The sequence below is a fragment of the Pristis pectinata genome, chromosome 1, assembly GCF_009764475.1.
Source record: "Pristis pectinata isolate sPriPec2 chromosome 1, sPriPec2.1.pri, whole genome shotgun sequence".
Classification (NCBI taxonomy): domain Eukaryota; kingdom Metazoa; phylum Chordata; class Chondrichthyes; order Rhinopristiformes; family Pristidae; genus Pristis; species Pristis pectinata.
The window spans coordinates 79,233,037-79,245,849 of NC_067405.1; the positions used below are offsets into that span (position 1 = coordinate 79,233,037).

General features: G+C 43.9%; 1 protein-coding gene across 3 annotated transcripts in view; it reads right to left on the bottom strand.

Moving 5' to 3' along the window:
- The window catches only part of LOC127573094 (mitogen-activated protein kinase kinase kinase 13-like), a 151,560-nt gene that overhangs the window by 118,565 nt on the left and 20,182 nt on the right, over positions 1–12,813 (bottom strand). For all 3 annotated transcript variants that reach the window (XM_052020968.1, XM_052020986.1, XM_052020958.1), the window contains exon 2: positions 11,421–11,588. The gene's annotated coding sequence lies outside the window, so the exon portion shown is untranslated. The remainder of the gene's footprint in view (positions 1–11,420; positions 11,589–12,813) is intronic.

Consider the following 12,813-nt stretch of genomic DNA (forward strand, 5'->3'; position numbering starts at 1 on the left):
CTGTCAATTTGCAATCTAGTTAATGAATCTTCCCTCATTAGCATGGGTTGTAGTCCACTGTGACTGTGGGTGACTCAAGACACTGGCCATCCTGAAATACTGCATGCTGAGTCTGTCCCTAGACCTGCAACACTTGTCCGATATGTGCAACACATCAGATGACCTCTCCTGGACCAAGCAAATAGATGCAATCACAAGGAAGGCGCGCCAGTCTCTTTACTTCCTTAGGAGGTTTGGCTTGTCACCAAACACTCCAACATACTTCTACAGATGTACTGCTGAAATTATCCTGACTGGTTGCATCATGGTCTGGTATGGCAATTCGAATACTCAGGAATGTAAGAAGCTGCAGAGAGTAATGGACTCAGCCCAGTACATCACAGGCACATCCCTCCCCACCATCAGTAGTATCTACAGGAGGCGCTGCCTCAAGAAGGCAACATCCATCAAAGATCCCCACCATTTGGGCCGTGCCATCTTCTCACAGCTACCATCAGGCAGGAGGTACAGAAGCCTGATGTCCAACACCACCAGGTTCAAGAACAGCTACTTACCTTCAACCATTTGGTTCTTGAACCAACCGGCACAACCCTAATCACTACCTCAGTATAGCAACACCCTGACCACTTTGATCACTTTGCACTAAAATGGACTTTGTTTTTTCTTGTTCTAATTGTGTTCTTTCCTGTAACAATTGTTTGATTTATGTTCTTCTTGTGAATGCTGTTTATACGATGTTGTGTCTGTAATGCTGCTGCAAGTAAGTTTTTCAGTGCACCTGTGCCTACATGTACTTGAGCATATGACTACAAATAACTTTGACCTTTGACTGTGAGTTCCTTACTATCTGTAGAAGACCTGCTCAGCTTATGCGAAAATCAAAAAATTACAAATGCTGGAAATTGTAATACAAAACAGAAAACGTTGGAAACCCAAGTTAGTCCAACCTCTCCTTATGGCTCACACCCTCTAATCCAGGCGACATCCTGGTGATCCTCTTCTGCATCCTCTCCAAAGCCTTCCTATAATGGGGGCAACCAGAACTGCATACAGTACTCCAAGTGCTGCCTAACCAAAGTTTTATAAATGTTTTTGTTTTAAAAATGCTACACGATAGTATAATAAGTTTTCCAGTAAACCTAACAAGTTTAACAAAGGTGTGGCTATGGGGCCTTGAGAAGTTTAAAGGGGGCATAAGAAATGGGTCCTCAGAGAGTTTAAAGGGAACACAGGAAACAGGGCCCCAGTGATTTTGAAGGGCATGTAGGAAACAGGACCCTGGTGTGATTAAACAGAGTATGGGGAAAGAAGGCCCCTGAGTGTTTACGCTTCTAAGCCCTGAAATGCCTCTGCAAATAGCACACCTGAAACTTTCTGCAAAGCTACTAAGTGTGTGCGCAATACATTTCAGAACTGATTTCCATGACTTTCCTATGTTCCACACACAGCGTTCAATGCCTGCACTCTCTCAGCACTGTCTTCCAGCTCAAGAACATCCCCTATCATGATTAACATTTCCATTCTGTGTGTAGGGTGTGAATAATCCACAAATTTGCAAATCTGCTGGTGTTCCAGCCATCACTCTCTTCCTTCTCCTGCTGCAAATGTGTTGTGGTACTCAAACCTCCTGTGCATTTACACTATTACACGCCACTTGTTCCACTGTTTGTACACTGTCTTCTTGTCTTAAGTTAGCTCCACAGTGAACTGCAAGCACCTGGAGCTGTCTCGTTTCCCTTCAGCCTCACTGTGGGACCTGCACATAATGCACTTCCGGACCTTTGTGTTGGGAGCCTGAACCTTCAGGATGCATTATCCGCCCTTTTCCCTTGCAGCCGTGGAATTTTCACATCCATGAGGTTAGAATACCCCATATGATTTGACTTTCTTGCTGCTCCTAAAGACACAATGCTGATTTGTTTCCCCACCACACCCCCCACACCATATTTTTTAAAAAACTTTTCTGATCCAAGTTGCAAGTTGTAACATATCCCAAGGTGAACCTGGATATGGCTGGAGATATAGAGTCACAAAACACGGAAACAGGCCCTTCGGCCCAACTCATCCATGCTGATCTAGATGCCTATCTAAGCTGGTCCCATTTGCCTATGTTTAGCCCTTATCCCCATGTCCTCTAGTTCTTGATTCCCCAACCCTGGGAAGAAGACTGCGTGCACTCACCTTATGTCCCTCATGATTAGTTTATATGTTTTAATCAAGTCTCCTCTCACTCTTCTAAATTCCAATGTGTACAGAGCCACCTGTCCAACCTTTCTTTGCATTTCTACCATTCCAGGTATTAGTTTAGTAAATTTCCTCTGAACTGCTTCCAACACATTAACATCCTTCCTTGAATACAGAGACCAATATTGTACATAGTTCTCCAGGTGTCATTTCACCAATGTTCTATATAACTGAAGGATAATCTCTCATCTTTTGTAATTCAATTTCCTATTCTGCCAATCTTTCTAACTACATGCCGTACCTCCATTCTGGCCTTTTGCAAATCACGTACAAGGAAACCTAGATCCCTCTGCAACTTTCTGTTGTTTATCTCCTTGTTTCCAATTCAATTTTGGTTTCTGGCCATCATCAGCAAGGCCAGCATTTATTGCTCATTCCTAATATATATCACACAATGACAGGTACAGGACATAAGAGCTTTACAGGACAAAGAGTGTTTATTCTGATTCTAACAGCAAGGGGCTCCCTCCACTTATGCCATATATTATATACAAGTCTGACCACAAGACTCACACACTGTTCTGGTGTGAAGGTGAGGAGAGATTGTCTAGGAGCTGGTATGGCTGCGTAGGAAAGTCAGGCAGCTGTAAATCAGCCATGCTTAAAGACACAAAGGCTCATGCATGACTTCAGGGTTCAAGGAGCTGACCTCCAATACAGCACCGTCACCTACACCATTTCATTCACCCCTGCAGAATGTTTAATCACCAGTGTTACGTATAATTACAGCAAGTCTCATCACAGGGCCTCTGTGTGATTGTGGAATGCATCTTCACCAGGGTGCATACTGCTATAGGATGCATCACCTCAAATGTTCTACATGATCATAGGATCTCCTCTGTTCCGATCTCCTGCATCCTAGACCTGGTTTGCTCCACCACTGGCACTGTTGAAAGTATCCTGACCATTTGCACCACAGTCTGGTACGGCAATTCCAACACACAGGAATGCAAGAGGCTGCAGAGAAAAGTGGGCACAGCCCAGTCCATCACAGGCACAGCCCTCCCCACCATTGACAGCATCTAAGGAGGTGTTGCCTCAAGAAGGCGACATCGATCATCAAAGATCTCTACCATCCGGGTCATGCCACCTTCTCACTGCTACCGTCGGGCAGGAGGTACATAAGCCTGAAGTCCCACACCACCAGGTTCAGGAAAAGCTACTTTCCTACAACCATCAGGTTCTGAACCGACCTGCACAACCCTAACCCCTACCTCAGCAACAGAACAGTATGACCCACCTCTTGCACTACTGTGGACTGGTCTCTGATTGTGTTTTTTTTGTACTGTTGTCTTGTTTTGCAGTCTTTTACTTCCTCATTATCTGGTATAATTGATGTATAATTTATATTCTGTGTGTTGTCTGTAGCTATGTGCATGTGATGCTGCTGCAAGAAAGTTTTTCATTGTACTGTACCTAACCATACTTGTGCACATGACAATAAACTTGACTTGATTTGAGTTCCACTGCCACATACTAAACTCTGGAATTCCATCTTTATCTCAACATGATTTCCCTTCACATATGAACAAACGAATTAGGATCTTTGAGCCTGATCTGCTGATCAATAAGATCATGGCTGATCTGATGGCAACCTCAAATCTACAATCCCACCTACCTGTAGTAATCTTTCACCCCTTGCTTATCGTGAATCCATCAATCTCTGCATGGAAATATTCAAAGACTCTGCTTCTACTGCCCTGAGGAAGAGAGTTCCAAAGGCTCATAACCGTCAAAGAAAAAAAAATTTTGTCTCATCTGTCTTAAATGGTGACCCCTTATTTTTAAACAATCACCTCCAGTTCCAGGTTCTCCAACAAGAGGAAACAGTCTCCACATCCATCCTGACAGGACCCCTCAGAATCTTATACGTTTCAGTCAAATCTCCTCACCCTTCAAAATGTCAACAGATACAAGCCCAACCTGTCCAACCTCTCCTCATGAGACAATCTGCCTATTCCAGGTCATTGACTTCAGGAAACAGGGTGGAGTACATGCCCCTGTCTATATCATTGGTGCTGAAGTGGAGATGCTTGAGAGCTTCAAGGTCCTAGGTGTAAATATCGCCAACAATTTGTCCTGGTACAGCCATGCGGACACTACAGCAAAGAAAGCACACCAGCACCTCTACTTCCTCAGAAGCCTAAAGGAATTCGGCATGTCACTGATGGCTCTCACCAATGTTTATAGATGCACCACAGAAAGCATCCTATCCAGATGCATCACAGTTTGCCCAAGACTGCAAAAATCTTAGGAGAGTTGTGGACACAGCTCAGTCCATCATGCAAACCAGTCTCTCCTCCACTGACTCCGTCTAAAACTTCCCACTGCCTTGGGAAAGCAGCCAACATAATCAAGGACCCCACCCACCCCGATCATTCCCTCTTCTCCCCCCTTCCGTCGAGCAGAAGATACAAATGTTTGAGAGCATGTACCACCAGGCTCAAGCACAGCTTCTACCCCACTGTTATTAGACTCTTAAACAGACCTTTCATACGCTAAAAGATGAGCTCTTGATCTCCCAATCTACCTTGTCGTGGCTCTTGCACTTTATTTGTCTATCTGCATTGCACTCTCTCTGTAATTGTGCATTGTTTCCTTTTTACTACTTCAGTGTATGGAACTGATCTGTCTGGATGACATAGAAACAAAAACTTTTCACTGTAGTTCAGTACATGTGACAATAATAAACTAATACCAACAAATTTTCTCTGAACTGCTTCCAACACATTAACATCCTTCCTTAAATAAGAAAGCCACCAACACTGGATACATTATTCCAGATGTAATCTCAGCAATACCTTGTATAACTGAAGCATAATGCCCCACTTTTGTATTGAGCAGTTCAGTACCGAGTTTTGGTGTTTTTATTACTTTGACCTGCTGTATAAATACTGGCTTTTGCAGTCTCCAATGTTTCAGTCAGGGGTCATTAAGCAACAGAATGCATGATGTTAAGTTTCCATTCAGTTGCAGAAGCATAGCCTCAGGATTCCCAACTGCTGTGGAGGACAATGTTACAGAACCCATCAGTAATATGGGTTCATTATAGATCACAAGAGTTCAGCTCTCACGAAAAATAAGCAATCCATTGATCTGAAATGTTAGCTGTGTTTATCCCTCCGCCTGACCCACTATTTCCAGTATTTGCTGATTCTATTTCAGATTTCCAGCAAAAAAAACTTTGTTTTTGTATCACAAAGTTTCAGAGTGCTTCAGCTTGCCTCAGCAGCAGGAATCCATTCTATTAGAACTGTAGAACAATACTGCACAATACAGGCCCTTCGGCCCACCATGCTGTGCCGACCTTTAAACCACACCTAAGACTATCTAACCCCTTCCTCCCACATATCCCTCTATTTGAAATTCCTCCATATGCTTATCTAACAATCTCTTGAACTTGTCCAATGTATCAGCCTCCACCACCACCCCAAGCAGCGCATTCCATGCACCCACTACTCTCTGGGTGAAAAACCTCCCTCCGACATCTCCCTTGAACTTCCCACCCATTATCTTAAAGCCATGTCCTCTTGTTTTGAGCATTGGTGCCCTGGGAAAGAGGTGCTGGCTATCCACTCTATTCCTCTCAATATCTTGTATACCTCTATCATGTCTCCCCTCATCATCCTCCTCTCCAATGAGAACAGCCCTACCTCCTTCAGTCTCTCCTCATAATCCATACTCTCTAATCCAGGCAGCATCCTGGTAAATCTCCTCTGCACCCTTTCCAATGCCTCCACATCCTTCCTATAATGAGGCAACCAGAACTGGGGACAGTACTCAAGTGCAGCCTAACCAGAGTTTTGTAAAGCTGCATCACCACTTCGCGGCTCTTAAACTCGATCCCTCCAATTTATGACAGCTAACATCCCATAAGCTTTCTTAACTACCCTATCCACCTGTGAGGCAACTCTCAGTGATCTGTGGATATTAACCCCCAGATCCCTCCGCTCCTCCACACTGCCCAGAATCCTGCCATTTACCTTGTACTCCGCCTTGGAGTTTGTCCTTCCAAAGTGTACCACCTCACATTTCTCTGGATTAAACTCCATCTGCCACTTGTCAGCCCAGCTCTGCATCCTATCAATATTCCTCTGTAAGCTTCGACAGCCCTCCACACTATCCACAACACCACCGATCTTAGTGTCATCTGCAAACTTGCTAACCCACCTTTCCACCCCTTCATCTAAGTCGTTAATAAATATCACAAAAAGTAGAGGTCCCAGAACTGATCCCTGTGGGACACGACTAGTCACAGCCCTCCAATCCAAATGCACCCCCTCCACCACAACCCTCTGCTTTCTACAGGCAAGCCAATTCTGAATCCACACGGCCAAGCCTCCCTGGATCCCTTGGCCTCTGACCTTCTGAAGAAGGCTACCATGCGGAACCTTGTCAAACGCCTTACTAAAATCCATGTAGACCACATCCACTGCACTACCCTCATCAATCTTCCTGGTCACCTCCTTGAAGAACCCTATCAGGCTTGTGAGGCAAGACCTTTCCTTCACAAAGCCATGCTGGCTGTCCCTAATCAGTCCATGATTCTCTAAATGCTCATAGATCCTATCTCTTCACAACAGACGGCCATAGAAACAACAGCGTGTGGTTATCACACCTATAGAGTAACAAATCACCCTTAAGATTACCACATCACAGGGGCCACACTCTTGTCAAGAGCAGGGATCCATAACGTCATACAAGATGCTGATGAGGCCACACTTGAAGTATTGTGTTCATTTTTGGTCACCACACTATAGGAAAGATGTTACTAAACTAGAAAGAGTGCAGAGGAGATTTATGAGGATGTTGCCAGGACCCGAGGGCCTGAGTTATAGGGAGATGTTGGACAGGCTGGGGCTTCATTCCCTGGAGTGCAGGAGAGATGATCTTATCAAGGTGTATAAGATCATGAGGGGCATAGATGGGGTGAATGCACTCAGTCTTCTCCCCAGGGTTGGAGAATCAAACTCTAGAGGGCATAGGTTTAAAGTGAGAAGGGAACGATTTAATAGGCCAACTTTTACTTCCCCCCCCCCCCCCCCCCCACACAAAGAGTGGTCAGTATATGGAACGAGCTGCCAGAGGAAGTGGTTGAGGCAGGTACATTAACAACATTTAAAAGACACTTGGACAGGAAAGGTTTAGAGGGATATGGGCCAATCGCTGGCAAATGGGACTGGCTTAGATGGGCATCTTGGTCTGCATAGACCATTTGGGCTGATAGAGTCACACAGCAAAGAAGTAGGCCTATGACTATAAAATCACAAGGTGTTTATAATGTTATAAGATCCAACACCACCACCATCTACTATTGTACTAAGGAGGTAATAAATGGATCAAGATTACCAGAAGGCATTCCTACTCCAGTAGGATGCTACCCACAGTATGGATACAATACAGAACTCACCCTCAGGAATGGTTCATGTCATTAAACAGTCCACCAAGGTTAAACATGTTTAAGGAACACATGCCCACTGAGATCCATACCATTACAGCACATGATCACAAGGGATCCACTTTAATTTATTTGTTCACAGGATGTGTTTGCTGCCAGTTAAACCAGCATTTGTTGCCCATCCCCCAAATGCCAAGAACCAATCGCACTGTTGTCTGGTCACACTTAGATGAGCCAAGGGAAGGATGGCCAATTCCTCCCCTGAAGGACATTTCAACAATTTCTTATTCCAGGAATTTTTATTCTATTACTTGAATTTAAATACCTCAGCTGCTCTGCTGGGATTCAAATTCACATTTCCAAATCAATCGTCCAGGTAAGTGGATCATAGTCCAGTGGCCCAACCAGCATTGCATTTAACAGAATATTACACGACAGAATGCATCGTCATAAAGGGTTAATAGTTCTGGTCACACGGCAGAAGGGGTGGTGAGATTTGAGATTTGAGGAAATTGACCAGAAGCCAGTTTCATTTCCCGCTGCTTTGCGAAAGCAGCCAACATAATCAAAGACCCTGCCCGCCTCGGACATTCTCTCTTCTCCCCCCTCCCCTCGGGCAGAAGATACAAAAGCCTGAAACCACATAACACCAGGCTGAAGGACAAGCTTCTGTCCCGCTGTTAAAAGAATATTGAATGGTCCCCTAGTATGATAAGATGGACTCTTGACCTCACAATCTGTCTGGTCATGGCCTTGCACCTTATTGTCTGCCTGCACTACACTTTCTCTGTAACTGTAAACCTACTTTCTGCATTCTGTTATTGCTTTTCCCTTGTACTACCTCAATGCACTGATGCGATGAAATGATCTGTGTGGATGGCAAAACAAAGTTCTTCATTGTATCTCAGTACGTGTGACAAAAATAAATCAATTTACCAATGCAATGTCAATCCAATTTCCTTTGCATCTCCCCAAAACTGACCCTCATTCATCTGGAACAGGTAGACAGCAGTCACACCTGAAGTGGACTTGGACCCACCTATCTGGGCTCCTAACTCCAGAACTCTAGCTGCTTTCAGCGGCTCATAGAGCGAGACAGAGAGTAATACAGCATGGAAACAGGCCCTTCAGAAAGGCACATCTAAAAGGAAACAATTCTTGATACAAGTGTTTAGTGTAAGTGTAACCGAAGTCATTAAGTGGAGCAGGGCCTCGTCTTGTGTCCCCTTGACACTGGATCAAGACTTCACTCCGTGAAGTCAGTGTGGTAATGTGAAACATCTAGTTCACACTAAAAGAAATCATACAGGCAACTTCCTCTGTACAGAATGAAGTCAGGACCCTCATGGACAATCCCAACAGCGACAGACCTGAACACCACTCTGGTATCATAGCTGAGGAAGTTGGACACTTTCACACTGACATCACTGCCCCGACACAACAAGTTTAAAGAGAGATTGGACTTAAGGTGAGAGGGGGAAAGTTCAAGGAGATGTGTAGGGCAAGTTTATTTTTACTCAGAGTGGTGGGTGCCTGGAATAAGCTGCCAGAGGCAGATACAGTAGTGGCATTCAAGAGTCTTTTAGATAGGCACATCAATATTCAAGGAATAGAGGGATATGAATCATGTGTAGGCAGAAGGGATAAAGTGTCAGCTTAATTAGTTTGGCACAACATGGTGGGCCAAAGGGTCTGTTTCTGTACTGTACTGTTCTATGTTGTATGATGGGGCATGCTGATGAAGGTGGTTCTGGAAGGGCAGACTGGAAAAGAAACGTTATCTTGAGGGAGCAAGCTTTGCCTTCAAGGAGGAGTAGTTTGGCATCTCAGTGACTGTCCCTGTGGAATTAGTTAACACCTCATGATGCTTTGACCCACTCTAACACAGAACCAACACGCTATGATCATCATTGGTGGTATGGTTAGTAAGTTTGCAGATGACACCAAAGTTGGTGGTGTGGTGAACAGTGAAAGTGGTTGTCTGAGATTACATTGGGATCTTGATCAATTGGGCCAATGGGCCAAGGAGTGGCAGATGGCATTTAATTCAAGTAAATGCAAGGTGTTGCATTTTGGTAAGACAAATTAGGGCAGGACTTGCACAGTAAATGGTAGGGCCCGGGGGAGTGTTGTAGAATAGAGAGACCTAGGGGTGCTGGTTCATAGTTCCTTGAAAGTGATGACACAGGTAAACAGGGTGGTATAAAAGGCATTCAGCACGCTTGCCTTCATCAGTTGGAATATTGAGTACAGGGGTTGGGACAACATGTTACAGCTGTACAAGACGTTGGTATGGCCACATGTAGAATACTGCGTACAGTTCTGGTCACCCTGGTACAGGAAGGATGTCATTAAACTGGAGAGGGTCCATAAAAGACTTCCAGGACTGGAGTTATAAGGAGAGGCTAGATAGGCTGGGACCTTTGTCCCCTGGAGTGAAGGAGGTCGAGGGGGTAACCTTATAGAGGTGTATAAAATCATGAGGGGCACAGATAAGATGAATAGCCAATGTCTTCTCCTCAGGGTAGGGGAGTCCAAGACTGGAGGGAACAGGTTTAAAGTGAGAGGGGAAAGACTTAAAAGGGGCCGGAGGGGCAAGGTATTTTCCCCCAGGCAGAGGGTGGTGGGTATATGGAACAAGCTGCCAGAGGAAGTGGTAGAAGCAGGTACAATTATGACATTTAAAAGCCATTTAGACAGTTACATGGATGGGAAAGGTTTGGAGGGATATGGGCCAAACTCAGGCAAATAGGACTAGCTCAGGTAGGCAACTTGGTCAGCATGGACGAGTTGCATTGAAAGGCCTGCTTCCATGCTGTATAGCTCTGTAGAAAAGATTCACAAGGAAGTTGCTGGGACTGGAGGGCTTGAGTCATAAAGAGAAATTGGAAAAGCAGGGACTGATTTCCCGGGGGCAAAGGAGGCTGAAGGGTTTACAAAATCAAGAAGGGTCACAGTCTTTTCCCCCAAAGTAGGGGAGTCTAAAACTAGAGGGCATATATTTAAGATGAGAGGGGAAAAGAGTTAAAGGGGACCTGAGAAACAAGTTTTTCACATAGAGGATGGTGTGTGTATGGAACGAGCTGCCAGAGGAAGCAGTAGAGGTGGGTAAAATTACGTTTAAAAGACACTTGGACAGGTACATGAATAGGAAATAGAGGGATATGGACCAAACACAGGAAAATGGGACTAGCTCAGAAAGACACCTTGCTTGGCATGGATAAGTTGGGCTGAAGGGCCTGTTTCTGTGCTGTACAACTCTATGACAAAATGAGGTGGGGATGTGAGCAGTAATGAGGATGCAAAAGACATTGGGGGGGGGGGATACAATGTGAGTGAGAAGGTGAGAACATAGCAGGTAGAATACAATGTCAAAAAATGTGAGGTTATCCTCTGATAGAGAAAACAGAAATGCTGAGTATTATTTAAATGGCGAGAGAAGTAGTGTCAATGTTTTATCATCTGAAATGCAAAGCATTTTTCCCATTGGTCCATTTAAGTTTAAAGGAAATGTATTTTGCATTGGATTATTGAAAGTATGGGTTTTATATTGCCACCTAACAATGGGATTAAAACTGTCAGTCATTCACTTAATTAATCCTGCTAAATTATACAGACCAAGTCCATATACTTATAAAAGGCATCATTTAGAGGGAGCCATTCTGTTATAGAATTTCAAAGCAAATGCTGTTCTGGATGCATCCTCAAAACACGTACCTTCTGTTACAGACCATCACTGGCAGCAGGTACAAAATTGATCACGAAGCAAGATTCCTACCTTTGTAGAATACATTCCCACCACAGTTCTGTGCGATTATGGAGCCCAAATTCACAAGTGATCCATGATGTTGCAGGGTGCAGCATCCCCAGGGATCCAAAAGGTAACAGCAAACATCATCGCCGCAGGAGAACGTTGTTGAGGAATGTATCACTGCAAGGTTTAGACCTGTTGAAAAACCAGTTACGTATATTATTGCAAGATTGTGTTCAGTTTTGGTCACCCTGCTATAGGAAAGATGTTATTAAACTGGAAAGAGTGCAGAAAGATTTACAAGGATGTTGCCAGGATTTGAGAGACTGAGTTATAGGGAGAGGTTGGACAGGTCAGGACTTTATTCCTTGGAGTGTAGGAGACTGAGGGGTGATCTTATAGAGGTGCATAAAATCAGGAGGGGCATAGATAGGGTGAACGCACTCAGGCTTTTTTTCCTGGGGTTGGGGAATCAAGAACTAGAGGGCAAAGGTTTAAGGTGAGAGGGGAGAGATTTAATAGCAATCCGAGGGGCCACTTTTCTTTTGCACAGAGGATATATGTGGAATGAGCTGCCAGAGGAGGCGGTTGAAGAAGGTACAATAACAACATTTAAAAGGTACTTGGACAGGTACATGGATAGTAAAAGTATTGGTATTAGTTTATTATTGTCACTTGTACCAAGGTACAGTGAAAAGCTTGTCTTACAAACCAATCGTACAGGTCAATTCATTACACAGTTCAGAGGGATGTGGGCCAAATGGGACTGGCTGTATGGGAATCTTGGTCAGGATGTTCTGAAGGGCCCATTTCCGTGCTGTATGGCTCTAAGAGTATCAAGCACTTGAGGGATCATGGATCAGGTATACTGAAAAACAACACTACCAACAGCTGATTATTCTGTTAGCCAAAGCAGAATAAACAGGGGAACACAATTAAGATGTATAACAATACTAGAGGGAACATTATTCATTGGGTTTGTTAATATTAGTAGTCTCACCATTGGTGTATCAAATGGATTGGAATACATCCACCAAGGATTTCTTTCCATTATAGAAGAGACCATGAATAGCATTTTATCCTATTTTAAAGTCCCAGGAATGTCCAACAATAAAAATAAAATCAAGATTTCATGATACGAAAGAATAAATAATAACCGAGATGCAACACGAATGGAAAACAAATCAACATTGTATTCTCCTGTTATACACATCACCAGCACCTAAACTTACATCTATAATAAAATAATGGCCAGAATATAATTTTATTAATGAAGGTGCTATCTCCAGGATATAACTCTAACATGGATTACCCAGTCGGCGGGATTTAATTCTGTTATCAAGCACATCACCACCAGGATTTCATTCAATTACAGAACACAAAATATCCAGGATTTCATTCTATGATAGAAAACATTACC